We start from the raw sequence: 21,430 nt of genomic DNA, 5'->3' as shown, positions 1-21,430 counted from the left end.
ATTTTTAATTAACTAATAAACTTCTACAATTTACAGAATAATTAGATGTAGTACATAAAGTAAATGTTGTGCACACGCACTAAGTACAAGATATATCAGACAAAGACAAAATGTGAGTACAAAACATAGTAACAAATCAGAAAAATGTATATACAAATTATTTGACAGATAACAAAGTGCACAGGCACTGAAAAAATTCTTTAGCATATTCAGAACAAATAAACAGACTGGCAAAAAATATTATGTTGACAAGTGACATGAGTGCACATGCACTGCAGTTGAGAACATATCAGTAAATGATGAAATGTATATACAATTAATAACAAATGACGTAAGTGCATACGCATTGAAGTACTGAATATACAGTATAGTACAAATCATATTGAAAAATAAGAAAAGTGCACAGGCACTGAAGTTCAATAGAAAACATATTAACCTAACAGAAGTGCACATGCACTGTAGTTCAGAACATATCATCAAAAAATAAAAAATGTATATACAATATAAAAGACAAGAGTGCACATACTGTACTTGAGAACAAATCGGAAAAATAAATGTCTTTAGCATTTTCGCAATAAATAAACATAATGGCAAAAAATCATGTCCAAAGTGCACACGCACTGAAAAAATGTCTTTAGCATTTTCACAACAAATAAACATAATGGCAAAACATCATGTCGACCAGTGACATAAGTGTACTCGCACTGGAGTTGAGCAAATCTAAAAAAAAAAATGTATAGCCATGAACATAAATGACGTTAGCAAAAAATGATTTTCACTATGTGACAAGAATTAGGATAGGAAAGGGAAGGATTGCATCACGGTTGTAGCACTTTAGATTGCACACAGCTGTTCTGAAAGTCCATATCTTTCCACAGAAGTGCAACACCAAGTGACACAACTTGAAGTTCTTTTCCCATCAGAATTTATCAGCGTACCCAAGACACTGAACTGTCGTAGTAATGTTCCATGTTTTCATTTTGGCAGTACATTAGGTACACCAAACAGTGGGACCATAATAACGTCTTCATCGCTCACGGTGGTGGACAGCATGTCGTGTCAACACCACACTCTTACAAGGCACACCAACGTAGAATTAGTGCAAAACCAAAGATAGTGCTCCATGATCACTACGATAAACAGGACAAATGGACATTGCAATAATTCAGGGTAGTCAGCTTATGAGGTGAAGGACATCAAGTCACATAATATTGACAATTACAGTCTTCATTGATAGTTTGTGGCATTCATAGCCCAGTTATTGAACATTTCTGTACCAAGTATGTAGTATTACAGAAAAATGTTCATTAATTATTGTTTTACATAGAATCAGTAGCCTTCTTTTCCTGGTTACAAAGCATTATTAAATAATCGCATTCTTTTCAGTTACAGAGTGTAATTAAGAATCATTAACCTTCTCCTAATTACAGTTAATTAATCATTTGTCATTCCAATAATAATCATTAGCCTTTTCCTAATTACAGTTAATTAATCATTTGTCGTTAATTAATCATTTGTCTAATTACAGTTAATTAATCATTTGTCGTTAATTAATCATTTGTCATTCCAATAGTAAGAATTATTAGTCTTCTCCTAATTACAAAGCATTATTAAACAGTACCATAGTTAATTAATTATGTGTCATTCCAATCTATTAAGAATCACTAGCTGGCATCATGGGTAATCGTATTACAATAAACAGTGGCGGTCCTTGGCCAGTTACAAAGTATATTTAGTATGACAGAATAATGTTCATCAGAAGTCTTAGTTGAAAAGGAGAGTCAATTATTGGCCTAGCATTAACATAATACATTGAGTGATACAAATTATTGGCACTCATTGGCCATTAACCAAAACATGAAAACTCAACATGGAAAACAAGAGCTAATTAATGGCATAATTAATAACAATTCTTCAAGTGACATTAATTATTGGCACTCAGTGGCCAGCAAGTATTGAATAGAATAAAACATAGTTCATCATTCAGTATTATTCAGATCATTACGAAGTCATTATTAAAAATCAGTTAATTAGTCATAGCATTAGTAATCATAGGCATTATAAGTAGTCTCATTACAATAAACAGTGGCAGTTATTAACTAGTGACAAAGCATTATTTTAAATATATACTTTTTTTTTGTCTCATTAAGAAGTCATTACTCAAGTGACATACGATTCAGAGCTAATCAGTATTACTCAGAATTATCATAAACTAGTGACATCATGTGGGACTGGTAATACATTTTTTTTTTTTTTGTTAGCAATGCATTGCGTTGGGATCGATAATTGATTGCTGAGGCATAACACTATTTGCTTTTGACCTATTGCTGCAAATGAGGATAGGTAACGTCATTCGTCATGAGTCAGCTGTAGCAAGGTTATGTAACAAGGCAGTATATGTGATCACATTTATAAATGATAAGCACAAATGGGTAAAAAAATAAAAATGCAAGTACAAGAACAGGTATAATAACTAACAGGTTTAGTAAGTATCATGAAAAGCTTCTCCTGGAAAAAATACAAAATGGGTTATTGACCTGAAAGAAGAAACGCACACTATGCTGAAAAGTAGTGAACTTCGAATTAACAGGTAGTGAAATGTGTATAAAATGTGTTCCATAGCTGTCCTTTCCAAAACTTTCTGTCATCCTACTAAGCAATGTAACACCTGCTCTCAAAGCAAACTGCAACAAATACTTAAATAACTACGTAGCACAAATACATAACTTCAACACTATCCTCATCTGTAAAGAAAAGTTCATTATCCATATCATCATAACTTCACTAGTATCATCACCTGTAAAGAAAAACTTCATTATTCATAACAGCATATTCTTCATAATTATTCATCAGCATTCATTATCATCTGTAAAAAAAATCACTTCATTACTCATTACATAACTATTCCTTATCTCTAGCATATTTCATCACTAAAACTAAGATGTGTAGTTCTGTCTGACAGCCTGCATCAATCACCTTGTATTCTGAAAGAAAAAATTAGTTAAGACTGCTATTCTGTGATGAGTATTGTATATTCTTGTTAATGCCTGCCAATCCTGATCCATTTACTCTTCCTCATAAAGTTATTGCATCTCCTTTCGTTTATTCCGTAGGTGAAATTCCCATTTCTGTTGACTTTATTTCTTACATGCATCATTTCTTTCTGAAATTGATGAACAAAGATTAATGTCTTGCATTTAAATCCTATACCCACTAAATAATGACTGGTTTATGGTGACATAATTAACCATACAGCATAACATGACAGAAAACGTAACGTGTCAAAGACATTGACAGTGTTCAGATGCAAAAATGTACACAGAATAATACAATGCAGAGATGTCATAGGGCAAAAAAAAAATGTCAAAGTCAACTGGTGTGTGTTATATCTTAATTATTTCACAGTGCATACAAACAAAACTGGAATACAATCATATACACAAAAAATGGAAAATGTGCACGGTCTGATGTGTAACGACAAGAAAAGCGACCTGCTAACCTTACCTTGTCGGGCACTTGCCAAAAAAAAATACGATAATCATCAGTAATTAGTCAGGTGAAATAATTGCATTAGTAAATGGCATCATAGTGTATTGAATCATACAGTGGTTTCACTCAATAAACGGTTAATGTTTGAGATGTGGTGATTGCCTTTCGATTTTCTAGTTCTCAAAGTTTCGACGTGTACAACATTGGGGTGAGGGATGCTGCGAATCCGATATGGACCTGCGTATAGAAGTTCAAATTTACTGCACTTACCTTTTAATTTGCTGGATAAATAGTGTGTACGTACTAGTATCTTCTGTCCAACGTGAAAGTCGCGGCGTGTACAAACCTGTTTTTGCTGTCTTCTCCGGCGCTCTGCGGCACGTTTGATGTTGTTCAGCGCAATGTCAATTATTTCGTGGTGTCGTAATCGACGAGATGTAGGAAATGTTATTAATTCTTTAATTTTGTTAGGTGGTTCAGCATTTTTCAGTATAACAGACGGAGATAGCATAGTGGATTCATTTGGAATGGAATTAATTACATCTTGGAATGAGAATATGTGTGTGTCCCAATCAATATGTCTTTTGTGGCAGTGTATTCGGCACAGCTTACCAATTTCTTTCATTAATCTTTCACAGGGGGTTCGAAGAAGCGTGGTACTTGGATATATAGATCGGAGAAATGTTTCTGGCTCGTAACATGCGTGTCCATACGGTACTACGAAATTGAGATCCATTGTCAGAAAGTACTTTCATTACTTGCCCTACATGAGATAGAAAATGTTTTACAAATGCTTTCGAAACAGTTTTAGCAGTAGCTTTGCGTAATGGAGTGAAAGTAACAAATTTTGAAGTGAGTTCAACAGCGACAAAGATGTAGCAAAAACCTCTGTTAGTTCTCGGAATCGGACCAAAAATATCTACAGCGGCCATATGTCTTAATTTAACAGGTATAATGGGATATAATGGAGGAATATGTGAAGTGGTGTCTGATTTAGCTTTCTGGCAAATTTTACAAGATGCTAAAACTCGTCGTATACGTTTCTCCATGTTGGTAAAATAACAGTTCTGTCTCAGTATAAGAAAACATTTTCGTGCTCCGTAATGTGCGTAACTTAAATGAGTGTACCAAATTAATTTGTTGACCAGTTCGTCAGGAATGCATAATAACCAATTGTTGCTGTCAGGATGAGAGCGGCGAAACAGAATGTCATTGCGCACTGTGTAGTGGTTTCTAATCGTAACATTATTCTTATCTTGCCAAAGGTGTTTAATTTCTTTCCACACGTTGTCTTTATTTTGCTCTTGTGCTATGTCCTGTAATGACGATGAAATAAAATTTTCAAATGCTACTTGCTGAATGTACATGACACTGAAATTTGCTTTGCAGAAGTTGGTTGCTACGTCTTGCTGATTGTTGCCGAGAGAACGCGATAGTGCGTCTGCTATAACATTTTGTGTGCCGGGAATGTGAACTATTGTAAAATTAAATTCCTGTAAATATAGTTTCCATCTACTTAACCTGTCGTGTGTGAATTTAGCCGAAAGTAAAAATTGTATCGCTCTGTGGTCTGTGTAAACGGTGGTATGTCTGCCATAAAGAAAATGCCTAAATGTCGTAAAAGCCCATACAACACATAATGTTTCAAGTTCTGTAACGGAGTAATTTCGCTCAGCAGGTGACAAAATGCGGCTTGCAAATGCGATGTTTTTAATTACTATTGAACCATCTTCTTCAATTTCCTGGAAAATATGTACGCCTAAAGCGGTGTTGGAACTGTCAGTGGCAATGGAAAAATTTCTGGTAAGATCTGGGTGCGATAAAAGTGGAGCATTCAACAAAGCATGTTACAAATAACATTCTCGTGAGCAAAATTCTGCGTGTCAAAAGTAATGTTTGCGTTACTGTAATATAAAACCTGTACTGTGTCTGGTGAAATTCTGTCGGGAGGATGCTGTGGCATTTCGACTATTTGAACTGCTCTGTTATTTCTTACTGACGTATTACGCTATCGATGACACCTATTGTCTGTTTCATTCATGATTATTTGTTGTTGCTGATGTTGTTGCTGCTCATAAGATCGACTGTTATTAAATGTACGCTGAAAATTGTGCTCGTTATTTTTACGTCTGTCATGATAGTAATTTCTATACGGCGCACTGCGATAGGAATTGAAATGGTGTGTTGTCTGTACGTGGTTATTTCTTTGCTGCCATGCGTTACTATTTGTTGGGGCTGGGACTATACGTGCACGCGGCGAAACATTAAAGTTTGGTTGACCTTGTAGACTGCATTGTTGGTTAGGTATGCTAAGCGGCTGACTTTCATGCTGTTGTGGTGAAAAGGTCTATTGTTACCAAAATGTGGTTGCGACTGCCGAGAATTTTGTACAGACTGATGATTACGATTTTTTATCTGTTATTTAAGTTCTCGTGATTCTGGAGTGCCTAATGAAAATTGTCACATTCCGTAAAAATTTGTCTTATCGGGTTTTCATTACATATTCTTAATACTAGGTAGAGCAATAGTTAAAGAGCAGTTTTGATAGATATAAAGGATAGTAGAAGAAAAGGCAGCAGTGCAGAAAACTAAAGATGAAACAGCACTACTACAGCTCGGGGCCCTATGCTCGCTACGGCACATATTCATTAAAGCGTAATGAATCCCCTGAGGTCAATTACGCACTGCAAATAAATTTTAGCTTTTGCGTTACAGGCAATAGCGGTAAAATTCCAAAAGTAAATTGTTGTAAGCACGTTAATTCTGGTTTCTGCATAATACGTAACGCTGATGAAAATATAATAGCAAATTGTCGCTTCTGGTTCAAAGCTAGTTTCTGCATTACAGGTAATAGCGGTGAATGTACAAAGATAAATTGTCGTATACAGTGCAAAGCGTGTACCTGTACGCTGTCATTATTAAATTCCTTACATTTTCTTACAAACGCAAATTGCTCATAATCAACGTTCTCGTCACTGAATTTGATAACATGCTCAGGCTTGTGTGTGAATCCGCTCGTCCGTGTCATTTCGTACTTTAAGTTGTGTAGCTTTTCAGATTTTAATTCGCGTGGCTTTTCGGATTTTAAGTCGTGTAGTTGCTGTAAATTGCTCACATTACACACGCTGCGTGACTCTGATAAATGCTCGCAACGTGGCGGATTCTGTGACGTATTGGTGACTGAAATAATTGTTAATTCTGTTACTTTAATACTTTCGTCAATCTGGTTGTTGTGTCGTGCAAATTTCTCGTCATCTTTCGTATTCGGAGTGTGTGAAACTTCCACTGACTCTAAATTAATTTCGTCGCGAATCTGTACTTCGTTTTTAGGACATTCTTCAGTGACTGCATTAATTTCATGTATCTGTGTTTCGTTCGCTGAACATTGTTCAGTGACTGCATTAGTCTTGTCTTTATGTGATTCGGTTGTACCTACACGTGTGCTACTTGATTCTTGTGCAACAGTGCCAACTTTTTCATTACTGTTATTAGCACAAGTCTTGGTATTCACACGTAATTGTCCTCTATTATCACAATAATGCGCGGCAATGGCATCAAGCTGTTCATTAATCTGTTCATTCCGTTCACTAAGTTGTTTGATTTTTCTATTAATGTCGTCTTGATCTTCATTCGATTGTTTATTTCTTTCATTAATTAATTCACGTTGTTTGCGCTCGTTTCTCAGTACTTCAGTCATTAGTTGTACTACTGCCGCAATTTGATCCAATGTAACTTTTCCTACTCTATTATTTGTGCTGTTTGCTCGTGTACATGGAATTGTTGCGCTTTGTATGACCATTTGGTCATTCTGTAATTTACAAAAAGGATTATCAGTCGGACCTACACTCTCACTCACTATTTCGGAATTAAATAAATCCGTCGTATTTTGTGTATCCTGTTCATTTTCATTAGACAAATTTGTCTGCACGTTACTTGAGTTTTTCAAATCGGGTGTGTTAAGCTGGGTAGCGCTCATTACAATGGAGCGTCCCGCGTCATCAATTGTCGTCAAATTAACAGAAGAGACAATTGAGTTCGTTTGTTCATCATTAACAGAAAAGTCATCATTAATGGTTGTAATGCACTGATTGTTAGTGAACGCAGGATTGTCATCATTACACTGCGTGTCACATGTCCTATCGGTAAAGTCGTTTGAGCCGGTAATTTCGTTCGTAATACCTCGCGATACACTATTCACAGTCTTTCGCGGCATTTTTGCAATAGTCACAATTATTCACAAAACAAATAAGCACAATGCAAAAGTAACACACAAATACAACAGAGCAACGAATTGCCGTTGACCTGTAGAAAGAACGTCACAAAATTAGTAAAAGCGTAGCGCCAAATCCTAATTATATCTAAGCAAATAAGAGCAGATATCTGACTGTTTTTCAAAAGATTCTCAACGAAATACGATCCTGGACTGGGTGTCGCCAAGTGTAACCTCCCCACGGTAATTTGAAAGAAATAAATGACAATACTTAATACAAATGGGAGCCGAGTGTAACCTCCCCACAATAATTTTGAAAAAGTATGGACAATATTATTTAAGAATGCTAATGGACATTGCGCTAAGCGTAACCTGCCCACAATGAAATGTACTGACAATGGCAACAAAAATGTGAAATTCGCAATCTGACTCAAATATAAATTCTTCAAAAAAAATTAAAGTCCATTCAGTGATAAGAAAATTCAATTAAACCGAAATATCGGTCTTTGGCCCTGTGTAAAACAATCAGAGTTAAAGTCTTACCTCAGAATAAATGGATGTCACATTTCTGCTCTTATCTTTCTGCACGGCTTGGAGGAACTGCATTGCAAATGATAATATTCCTTTTTTCTGTGATTTTACTGAAAATTTTCTTTAAAAGAAATGGAGTGAAATGGGAAGTGCAACGAAATCTTTAGTTCAATAAAAATTAAATTTTTGAAAAAAAATGCTTTTGAAATAAAAATTATTATTGGGGCACTTGTTAGAGAATAATTACAACAAATAAATTTTTACATTATCTAATGATTATATTAATTAACAGTATACCTTATTCAGCATCTTGACCAGTATTGCCGACCGCCTACATCACCCGCACTGGACTGCTATCACTGACCGACCGCTCTGCATGACGACTATTAGCGTACTGCACGCGACGACTACTGACAGAGTACTGCTCTCAACTAGACAGAGCTACAGACTCGCAACGACTCACTGACCGACTCGCAACGACTGCTGACTGACTGAGAACCGCTCGCAACACTCGCGCGGTCAAGCGCATACTCTCTGGTCACAGATGCTACAATGCCTCGCCATCGCTGCTGCGTTACATACGTGTTTCAATGTCCAGACGTCTAACAGAACCTTAGAAAAAGACCTTTTACTCTTAGCAGAACTGAAATGCGTGCATTGTAATTGTTGACTGTAAAAACAGCCTCAGTCACGTTTATCCGCTTTTGCGAGCGCTTTAGGTCTGTAGGCCATCAACAGAGGTCTTCTCAGCACTTCGCACATACTGTATGGTATTACCTCGATACCTACGTTGCTGCTGCCTCAGTCTTGTCTGATGATGGTCTACTGACCGAAAGCGTTCACTAACCTTTCGAATGTCGAGGGCAAATGCAAGGGAAAACATTCGCGAGGGCAAGCAGAGGGCATTGGTGCCTTAGCTCCATCAGTAGGTCAAGACCTGCAAGCAAAATACGGAAACTATTAATATGATTTCCAGGCACAACTCACGACCTTCAATAGCATCTGTACGAAAGTACGCGTATGTCTTAACATCGACGGGAGATACTGCTTAGGCCATGGCTAAAACGTATAAGACAAGTACGGCCAATGACTTTGAAGATCAGCCGACTGGAGGAATTGTCATACACCACAGATTTTAAAGTATCTTAGAGTAAAATTTATTTGTTGGTATTAATCAATCCCGCGCTCTTGTTTGTTCCATAATCGTCCGCGGGTAAGGAAGTCATTATGGATTCGTGCGAAGGCGGGCTTTGAGTTACTGCAAGTAGAGGGCATTAAGGGCCAAGGCCAGGGGTGTAGAACGGATACCAAAGAGGTTCAGATGGCTCTGAGCACTATGGGACTTAACATCTATGGTCATTAGTCCCCTAGAACTTAGAACTACTTAAACCTAACTAACCTAAGGACATCACACAACAACCAGTCATCACGAGGCAATACCAAAGAGGCCCAGGTTACTTTTGGAATTCTCTGCATAACGAAAGAATAGTGCCGCAGGCTTTACTTTTGAAGTTAAACGTAACGGGATATTAAATCAACCCGAATTTTATTAGTGCTCCCCGACATGGCGAGCCACAGTAGTTTTCAGTTTATTATGCAGAATTGTTTGCTATTCTAAGGGCACAGGAGACGTCAACGGGGCAAGAAATTCCTTATCTGCTCCGATTCCCAAAGTACACAACCTGCTATTGGTCAGATGCGTCCAGCAGATCGGATGTGCAAGTAGCGCAAGATGCTCATCTCTGCAAGAGACAGAACAAGGAAATAATTATCTGCTGAGTCCCAGGGTACATAGGGATCCGGGGAACCGAATACGCTGATGAGGCTACCGCCAAGAAGGCTTGCTTCCTTCCACATAGCCCGCATCGCGTGGTCGTGCGGTAGCGTTCTCGCTTCCCACGCCCGGGTTCCCGGGTTCGATTCCCGGCGGGGTCAGGGATTTTCTCTGCCTCGTGATGGCTGGGTGTTGTGTGCTGTCCTTAGGTTAGTTAGGTTTAAGTAGTTCTAAGTTCTAGGGGACTGATGATCATCGATGTTAAGTCCCATAGTGCTCAGAGCCATTTGAACCAACCACCCTTCCACATATAACACTCGTTTGCTATTACACAAATCAATGTTATCCTCTGAGAGGATTTATAATTTTGACAGTGTGTGTGTCTACTGGATGAAGCTATCGGACTGTAATTTTGAATATATTGCAATTTAACAGAAAACTAAATAGGCTTATGCTTTGAGGTTTCATGAAAGTGCCAATCAGGCGCACTAATTTGGAAAACTATGTTTCAGAAAATTTAATATTATTTGTTGTAGTGACTTTCATTAAGACTCCCTTTGAATATCACACTAGATACATACGAATACATAGCGATGCAAGTTGTAGGTAGCAGCAGTTACCATTAATGCACAAACCACTAATCACAGAAAGCAAAATTTTATCCAACGCTTAATAATAACAGTTACGATCACAGGTTTATAGCATTTGGATTATTATTGAAAACACTCACGCAAATTAACTGGTCCATGCTCTAATACATATCTGTATGCACTGTAGTTGGTGGAGCAGTGGCGAAGTAGTGGTGGCAAGCGACGTGGCGACTAACTGTACTCACGGCTCTTGATGTGTGAATGCTCTTTACAGTTTCTTCTTGGCGACGGATTTTTTACGTGTTGCCATTCCTTCTTGCCGAGAGTACCACGCAACAACAGCCAAATCCACATCCGAGGCAAAATTCCTTGCAAAACGGCTTCCAAATGCCTCCCTTGGCAGCGTCGATGAGTACCTTGCAACGGCTAGCCACTGACTGCTTACCGTTCCCACCAAGGAGTCGCCCAGTTGGACCGCCAAAACCACCTTTTACATCGCGCCAAAACAGTCCCGTTGCGGAGAAACTTCCTTACATCTTTTATGTTATACATTACAAGTGTACTAAGCACGAACTAGCTTCCAATGTACAATGTTTTCTTTATAAACATACATATATTATAAAATTTCATTATATTAAACATAATTTAGCTTTTTCTATATATACATTACAAACTTTAAATTTCCTGTCACAAATCAATGACCTGAACTAACAAAGAACAAACACTTAATAATTACAGATACACAGTTACGTAGTATAAACCTACTTCAAATCGATATAGGTGTAACACACCTTTTACTCAGTGTTCAGTCCACCTGCAGACTGTATCCACCTACGTGATCCAGAAGACCGCGTGTTTGTGGGATGCCCAGTGTCTGGTAGTGAGGTATAATGAGCTGCACTCAGTGAAACATCCAGTGCGACCTCCTCCGACCACGGCGAGCTCAAGTAACAGCCATTACAAGGCTTAGAATGGGTCATTGCCCATTGACGCATGGATTTCTCTTATGCAGCGAAGAGTCACCAGTATGTCACATAAGTAGAACACAGCTGTCTATTAGACATATTTCAAGTGAGAGAGTTGTCTGTAACGATGTGAGGGCAGATTATGGTCTGCCATAGGATCTGTCTTCTATTATAACTGACACAGGTGAGAGTGGTTCGCGTTTTAAGATTTTATGTGGTGTCTGGACTTCTTCTCAAAGTATTGCCTGTGAGATTCCAATGACATCACAATTCAGGTAAGGGCGCTGATAAGTCATCGTCATCATCATCTGAAAACGTACACAACAGTAAATGAAATCGATTTACACTTTTTTTAGTTAATATACAGCAATCCCTACAGTTCCGCAAACATTATGTCTATAGTTGTTATTACTGTGAGTGACTTAATGAGATTCAAAAGACATAAATACACTATGTGATAAAAAGTATCCGTACACCTAACTGAAAATTGCTTGTACGTTCGTGGCGCCGTCCATGGGTAATGCTGGAATTCAATATGATGTTCGCCCCCCCCCCCCCCCCCCCTTAGCCTTGATGACAGCTTCCACTTCACAGGCATACGTTCAATCAGGTGCTGGAAGTTTCTTTGGGAATGGCAACCTATTCTTCACGGAGTGCTGCACTCAGGAAAGGTATCGATGTCGAGCGGTGAGGCCTGGCACGAAGTCAGCGTTCCAAAACATCCCAAAGGTGTTCCATAGGATTCAGGTCTGGACTCTGTGCAGGCCAGTCCATTACAGGGAAGTTATTGTCGTGTAACCACTCCTCCACAGGCCGTGCATTATGATCAGGTGCTCCATCCTGTTGAAAGATGCAATGCCATCCCCGAATTGCTCTTCAACAGTGGGGAAGCAAGAAGGTGCTTAAAATATCAACGTAGGCCTGTGCTGTGATAGTGCCACGCAAACCAACAAGAGGTGCAAGCCCTCTCCATGAAAAACACGACTACACCCTAACACCATCGGCTTCGAATTTTACTACTGTCACTATACACGCTGGCAGATGACGTTCACCGGGCATTCACCATACCCACGCCCTAACATAGGATCGCCACGATTCGTCACTCCACGCAACGTTTTTGCACTGTTCAATCGTCCAATGTTTACGCTCCTTACACCAAGTGAGGCGTCATCTGGCATTTATGGGCGTGATATGTGGCTTACGAGCAGCCACTCGACCACGATATCAAAGTTTTCTTACCTCCTGCCTAACTGTCAAAGTACTTGCAGTGGATCCTGATGCAGTTTGGAATTCCTGTGTGGTGGCCTGGGTAGATGTCTGCCTATTGCACGTTACGACCCTTTTCAACTGTCGACGGTCTCTCTCAGTCAACAGACGAGGCTGGCCTATACGCTTTTGTGCTGTACGTGTCGCTTCACGGTTCCACTTCACAATTACATCGGATACATTGGACCTTTAGGAGTGTGGAAATCTCGCGTACAGACATATGACACAAGTGACAGCCAACCACTTGACTGCGTTCAAAGTCCGTGAGTTCCGCAGAACACGCCATTGTGTTCTCTCACGATGTCTAATGACAACTGAGCTCGCTGATATGGAGTACCTGGCAGTAGGTGGCAGCACAATGCACCTAATATGAAAAACGTATTTTCGGGGGGGGGGGGGGCGTCCGCATACTTTTGATCACATAGTGTATATCAGATCGCCTTACCGGTTACTTCCAGAATAATTTCAGTCAGATTCTTCATTTGCGTGTACGTGGTGTCTCTACAGATAACTTATTAACCCTGGTACTTTGTATACAACTAGTGAAATTCTTTATTTCGTCACGATACAGTTTCGTTTTATTCTGTTAAAACATAATTAATGGTGTGGTTTGCTTATCTGTTTTTCATTACAGTGGGGATGCAATGTCTGCATACACGTTTCAGTAGTAGCCTTCACCATGGCACTGCTGACATTCGCAAAAAGAAAATGAAAGAACAGCTATCAACGAAACAAAAAAGGCTGACAATGCTGTCTCGTAGTAAGGCAGTGTTTTTCGCACAGCCAGTAACGTAGACCGCGAGCAGCTTTGGAGCAGAACGGAGCGACGGGAAGAACTGTTTCTTCACTTCCAAACTCACAACCCGTAGGCATTCTTCTGAGGTGCCTATTGTACCTTGGTCCTACAGATATCAGTGCCCTCACAATGACCTTCGTGTTTCGCATGTGCAGAGAAACTGCATCTTACAATGTGAAACTTCCTGGCAGATCAAAACTGTGTGCCAGACCGAGACTCGAACTCGGGACCTTTGCCTTTCGCGGGCAAGAGCTCTTCCAACTGAGTTTCCCAAGCATGACTCACGACCCGTCCTCACAGCTTTACTTCTGCCAGTACCTCGTCTCCTACCTTCCAAATTTTACAGAAGCTATCCTGCGAACCTTGCAGAACTAGCACTCCTGAAAGAAAGAATATTGCGGAGACATGGCTTAGCCACAGCCTGAGGGATGTTTCCAGAGTGAGATTTTCACTCTGCAGCGGAGTGTGCGCTGATATGAAACTTCCCGGCAGATCTAAACTGTGTGCCGGACCGAGACTCGAACTCGGGACCTTTGCCTTTCGCGGGCAAGTGCTCTACCAACTGAGCTACCCAAGCACCAAGCAGTTTCATGTCAGTGCACACTCCGCTGCAGGGTGAAAATCTCATTCTGGATCTTACAATATCTTTCAAAGGCAGCAGGAACAAAACTAATCCTTTTCTGAGACAGTGTACGCATCTAACTCAGTGTCTACAAAAACCTCTTGTTTCTCTTGGTTACTGTCACTGCTTAAGTGCTTATCACCAGTTGTTAGTTGTTAAATGTAAACTTTCAAGGCCGAAAAAGTCACAGGTCATAACATATTCTTGGCTATAACGCCGTGGTCGGATGGATTTCACATTTAAACCCAACGGTTATACCTCATCTGCAAAGGACATTTTCAGGGAGAATCATAGCTTGTCTGATTCACATCCTGGTTCGCTACTGCCAGCAGAAAACTGAATAATTGGTTCCTCTATATTTTTGGGGAGGCATGACAGAGAGGAACTACGTCTTTTTCACTAGCGTCTCAACGGGATGAATCTGAAGATTCAGTTCACCATGGACGAACAGGCAGGCGAAAGATTAAATTTTCTTGATATGCTAGTGTTCAAGGAAGAAGGCGATAACTTTTTTTTTTGGGGGGGGGGAGGGAGCGATCATCTGTCTACTGACTCGTTTGATGCAACCCGCCATGAATTCCTCTTCTGTTCCAACCTCTTTACCTCAGAGTAGCACTTGCACCCTACGTCCTCAATTATTTGCTGGACGTATTACATTCTCTGTCTTCCTCAACAGTTTTTGTCCTCTACAGCTCGCTCTAGTCCCATGGAAGTCATTCCCTCACGTCTTAACAGATCTCCTATCATTCTGTTCCTTCTCCTTATCCTTTCCTCTCCGATTCTGCGCAGAACTTCCTCATTCCTTACCTTATGTCTAACTAATTTTCAACATCCGTTAGCAGCACCACATCTCAAATGCTTCGATTCTCTTTTGTTCCGGTTTTCCCACAGTCCATGTTTAACTACCATTCTATGCTGTACTCGACATACATTCTCAGAAATTTCTTCCCCAAATTAAGACCTATGTTTGATATTAGTAGACTTCTCTTGACCAGGAATACCCTTTTTGCCATTCCTTGTCTGCTTGTGATGCCCTCTTTGCTCCTTCCATCACTGGTTATTTTACTGCCTAGGTAGGAGAATTCCTTAACTTCATCTACTTCGTGACCATCAATCCTGATGTTAAGTTTCTCGTTATTCTCATTTCTGCTACTTCTCATTACTTTCGACTTTCTTCGATTTACTCTCAATCCATATTCCATTTTCATTAGATTGTTCATTCCATTCAGCAGATCATGTAATTCTTCTTCACTTTCACTCGAACAGCAATGTCATCAGCGAATCGTATCATTGATATCCTTTCGCTTTGAATTATAATCCCACTTCTGAATCGTTCATTTATTTCCATCATTGCTTCTTCGATGTACAGATTGAATAGTAGGGGCGGAAGACTACAACCTTGTCTTACACCATTTTTAATCTGAGCACTGCGTTCTTGGTCGTCCACTCTTATTATTCCCTCTTGGCTCTTTTACATATTTTATATTTCCCGTCTCTGTCTCTATAGCTTACCCATATTTTTCTCAGAATTTCTGACATCTTGCAACATTTTACATTGCCGAACGCTTTTTCGAGGTCGACAAATCCTATGAACGTGTCTTGATTTTTATTTAGTCTTGCCTCCATTATTAACCGCAACTTTGGAATTGCCTCTGTGGCGCCTTTACCTTTCCTGAGGCCAAACTGATCGTCATCTAACACATCCTCAGTTTTCTTTTCCATTCCTCCGTATGTTATTCTTGTCAGCATGAGAAGTTAATCTCACTGTGTTATAACACTCCCACTTGTCAGCTCACGCAGTCTTCAGAATTATGTGGATGATATTTTTCCGAAAGTCAGATGGTATGTCGCCAGACTCATACATTCTACACGCCAACGGGAATAGTCGTTTTGTTGCCACTTCCCCCACTGATTTTATAAATTCCGATGGAATGTTATCTATCCCTTCTGCCTTATTTGATCTTAAATCCTCCAAAGCTCTTTTAAATTCTGATGCTAATACTGGAACCCCTACCTCTTCCATCGACTCTTGTTTCTTCTTCTATCACATCAGACAAATCATCGCCTTCACAGAGGCTTTCAGCGTATTCTTCCCACCTATCCACTCTCTCCTTTTCATTTAACAGTGGAATTTCCGTTGCAGTCTTATTGTTAGCACCCTTGTTTTTAATTGCACCGAAGGTTGTTTTGGGTTTCCTGTATGCTGTGTCTGTCCTCCTGACCATCATTTCTTTTTCGTTTTTTCGCATTTCTCATGCAGCCATTTCGTCTTAGCTTCCCTGCACTTCCTATTTATTTCATTCCTCAGTGACTTGTATTCCTGAGTTTCGCGGGACGTTTTTGTGCTTCCTCCTTTCATCGATCAACTTAGTATTTCCTGTGTCCCTCATGATGTCTTCGCAATTACCTTTTTGTACCTACGTTTTTCTTTCCAACATCTCTGATGGCCCTATTTAGAGATCTCCATTTCTCTTCAACTGTACTGCCTACTGAGCTTTTCCTTATTGTTGTATCTATAGCCTTTGAGAACTTCAAGCGTAATTCGTCATTCCTTAGTAATACCGTATCCCACTTCTTTGTGTATTGATTCTTCCTGACTAATGTCTTAAACTTCAGCCTACTCTTCATCACTACTATCTTGTGATCTGAGTCTATATCAGCTCCTGGGTACGCCTTACAATCCAGTATCTGATTTCGAGATCTCTGTTTGACCATAATGTTATCTGAGGCCTTCCCGTGTCACCCGGCCTTTTCCAAATATACCTCCTCCTCTTGTGATTTTTGAACAGAATATTCTCCATTACTAGATGAAAATTATTACAGAACTCAATTAGTCTTTCACCTCTCTCATTCCTTGCCCCAAACACATATTCTCCTGTAACCTTTTCTTCCACTCCTTCCCCTACAACTGCATTCTAGTCCCCCATGACTATTAGATTTTCATCTACCTCTACGTGCAGTAGAACTCTTTCAGTATGCTCGTATACTTTCTCTGTCTCTTTATCTTTAGCTTGCGACGTCGGCATGTATACCTGAACTATCGTTGTCGGTGTTTGTTTGCTGTCGATTCTGATGAGGTCTTATCGCCGAATTGTTCACAGTAACACATTCTCTGCCCTACCTTCCTATTCATAATACCGTTTCCTGCTGCTGTTGATATTACCCTGTACTCATTTGACCAGAAATCCTTGCCTTCTTTCCACTTCACGTCACTGACCCCTACTAAATCTAGATTGAGCCACTCTATTTCCCTATTCAGATTTTCTAGTTTCCCTAGCACAGTCAAGCTTCTGACATTTCACTCCCCGACTAGTAGAGCGTTATCCTTTCGTTGATTTTCAGTATTTTTCTCATGGTCATCTCCCCCTTGTCAGGCCCCTCTTGGGCATGGAGGACTACTCCAGAATCTTTTGCCAATGGAGAGATCATCATGACATTTTTCAATTACATGCCACATGTCCTGTGGAGACACGTTACGAGTCTTTAATACCGTAGTTACCATTGCCTTCTGCATTCTCATGTCGTTGATCGTTGCTGATTCTTCCGCCTTTAGGGGCAGTTTCCCACCCCTAGGGAAAGGGGGTGCCCTGAACCTCTGTCCGCTCCTCCACCCTCTTTGACAAGGCCATACAATTTAACGAAACCCCACGCACACATACATTACCTACACCTGATTTCGAACCATCACCGACAACAAAAGCGATATCCCATAAAAGCGTTAGCTTATAGAGCAAGAGGCATCTGCAAACCACATCTGCTTGACGCGGAACTAAAACACCTGACCAATACATACTCAAGAATGGTTATTCGTCGACTGAGGTAAAAAGAGGGTTAAGACCGCCGAGCAAAAGCCTGTGAAATCGTAAGTGTTCCTGCCTTTCATTAGGGACGTTAGTGACCGCATAGGAAAGGTATTGAAAAAATGGAACATTGCTGTAATCTGCAGACCCACGTGGGAGATTAGGATCACCTAAAATTGGCCAAGGATGCTCGCAATGCGTTGGAAAAAGTAGGAATTTATAGGATTCCTTGCAGTTTTGAGGGATGTGTACATGGGCACTACAAAAAAATACGGTCAAATAACGACTAGAAGAGCACAAGGGCAGTTGTAGAACGGGAGAGATTGACAGTAGTCGCGGAACATATATTGCAGTCAGGAGACCATCACATTCAATTTGATAGGACTCAAGACGTGGCAGCCACAAGCGGGTACTATGAAAGGCTGTAAGAGAGGCCACAGAGATTGTTAAACACCCCAGGAATTTCAGCAGGAAGGAAGATGGCGTGAAATTGAATTCATTTTGATAGGACTCAAGACGTGGCTGCCACAAGCGGGTACTATGAAAGGCTGTAGGAGAGGCCACAGAGATTGTTAAACACCCCAGGAATTTCTGCAGGAAGGAAGATGGCGTGAAATTGAATGTCATTTGGATCCCAGTGCTGAAGAAGATGTGTACTTGTCTTCCACCATGAGGTAATAGAAACAGTGGACGGCAGCAACCGACAACACCGGAATTGCGATCGGGAGCAGGCGATAACGGAATTTTGCTGCAGTCAGTAGTGAGCCAGGATGTGAACTGGACACTCGAAACAACTACGATCACCCTTGAAAATGGCCTCCATAGATGGGGACGAAACGTAGGGTTTAAATGGGAAATTTATTTTCCCAGAATACACTATTGGCCAATAAAATTTCCACACCACGAAGATGGCGTGGTACAGAGGCTAAATTAAACCAACAGGAAGAAGATGCTGTGATATGCAAATGATTAGCTTTTCAGAGCATTCACACAAGGTTGGCGCCGGTGGCGACACCTACAACGTGCTGACATGAGGAAAGTTTCCAACCGATTTCTCGTACACAAACAGCAGTTGACAGGCGTTGCCTGGTGAAACGTTATTGTGATGCCCTGTGTAAGGAGGACAAATGCGTACCATCACGTTTCCGACTTTGATAAAGGTCGGATTGTAACCTATCGCGATTGCGGTTTATCGTATCGCGACATTGCTGCTCGCGTTGGTCGAGGTCCAGTGACTGCTAGCAGAATATGAAATCGGTGGGTTCAGGAGGGTAACATGGAACGCCGTGCGGGATCCCAACGGCCTCGTATCACTAGCAGTCGAGATGACAGGCATCTTATCCGCATGGCTGAAACGGACCGTACAGCCACGTCTCGATTCCTGAGTCAGCAGAAGGGGACGTTTTCAAGACAACAACCATCTGCGCGAACAGCTCGACGACGTTTTCAGCAGCATGTACTGTCAGCACGTAGACTATGGCCGCGGTTACCCTTGACGCTACATCACAGACAGGAGCGCCTGCGATGGTGTACTCAACGACGAACCTGGGTGCACGAATGGCAAAACATGATTTTTTCGGATGAATCAAGGTTCTGTTTACAGCATCATGATGGTCGCATCCGTGTTTGCCGACATCGCGGTGAACTCCCATTGGAAGCGTGTATTCGTCATCGGCATGGTGATGGTGTGATGGTATGGGGTGCCATTGGTTACACGTCTCGGTCACCTCTTGTTCACATTGACGGCACTTTGAACAGTGGACGTTACATTTCAGATGTGTTACGGCCCGCGGCTCTAGCCTTCATTCGATCCCTGTGAAACCTTACATTTCAGCAGGATAATGCACGACCAACTGTTGCAGGTCCTGTACGGGCCTTTCTGGACACAGAAAATGTTCGACTGCTGCCCTGGCCAGCACATTCTCCACATCTCTCACTGATTGAAAACGTCTGGTCAATGGTGGCCGAGCAACTGCCACTCACTACTCTTGATGAACTGTGGTATCGTGTTGAAGCTGCAACGGCAGCTGTACCTGTACACACTATCCAAGCTCTGTTTGACTCAATGCCCAGGCGTATCAACGCCGTTATTACGGCCAGAGGTGGTTATTCTGGGTACTGATTTCTCAGGATCTATGTACCCAAATTGCATGAAAATGTAATCAAATGTCAGTTCTAGTATAATATATCTGTCCAATGAATACCCGTTTATCATCTGCATTTCTTCTAGGTGTAGCAATTTTAGTGGCCAGTAGTGTATTTTATTTACTGTGAGTTGTCAGTTTTCTGGACTCAAACTAAGAAATGAAAAGATACGCTGCTTGACTGTCGCGTTCCTCAAAGTTGCAGGGAAGTTAGTGACATAGAGGTCCAAGTACACTTAGCCGAAAACGACAGGTTCGGCAACTCAGGCGACACCAGCCCTCACTGGGGGCCGTTTTTCATTTCAGAGTCCACGACTGTTGCAGGGTGAGCAATAGAGCCCTCATGTGCGAGCGGTAGGGGAAGGGGCGGCGGGCTATGGGTAGAGGGGGCTGTTGTTTGATAATGCGTCGCCCGGAGCCTGCAGATGACGCATGCGGTGCGACGCGGCCCCGGCCTGCGCATCAGCGAGTGATGTACTGCCAGACTGGCAGGCGCTCACTCCACAAACTGCGTTCTATCTCGTCGCGTCGCGCAGCGGATAACTAAACGTCAAGCCAGCCAATTTCCCGCCTGTTGATACGGCGATTCTCGCTCTCCTGTTACGCCACTCATTGACTGACAGCGCACGCAGACCTGTCGAGCTTTCATTCGCAGTCAAACTCCCGCGTCCTAAATTACAATACGACGGGCGTTCAATAAGTAATACAACAAATTTTTTTCTCGGCTAATTTCGGTTGAAATAATGCGGAACACGCGCCGTACGTAGCCTTCAAAATGTCGCCTGCAGCGATGGTGCGTTTCAAGCAGAGAGCTGTTATTTTCTTTTCGCGGAAAACCAGTGCATCGCACACATTCATAGACACCTGCAGAATATCTGGCAGTGAACAAAAGCACGGCGAGTCGTTGGGCGTGGCGTCTTTCATCGTCGCAACAAGATCGCGTAAATTTCTCCGATTTCCCGCGTGCCTCACACAGCTATGACTCCTGCTCTGTTGGACCGTGCCGACACTCTCATGAGAGGTGAACGACGAATCACAGCCAAACACGTCGCACCTGAACTGGACGACTCTGTCGGTAGTGCTGATACACTCGTCTACCAGTTGCGGTATTCAGAGGTGTGTGGCCGCTGGGTTCCTCGCCGCCTAACTGAAGAACAGAAAGAGCAACTATGAGGCATCTGTGCAGAATTGCTTGCGCGTTACGAGGTTGATCGTGACAATTTTTTGTCAGACATTGCCACTG

The sequence above is a fragment of the Schistocerca piceifrons genome, chromosome 6 (assembly GCF_021461385.2).
Source record: "Schistocerca piceifrons isolate TAMUIC-IGC-003096 chromosome 6, iqSchPice1.1, whole genome shotgun sequence".
In the NCBI taxonomy this organism is placed as follows: domain Eukaryota; kingdom Metazoa; phylum Arthropoda; class Insecta; order Orthoptera; family Acrididae; genus Schistocerca; species Schistocerca piceifrons.
The sequence above is the reverse complement of the archived record's forward strand: the minus strand, read 5'-3'. Positions refer to the sequence as shown.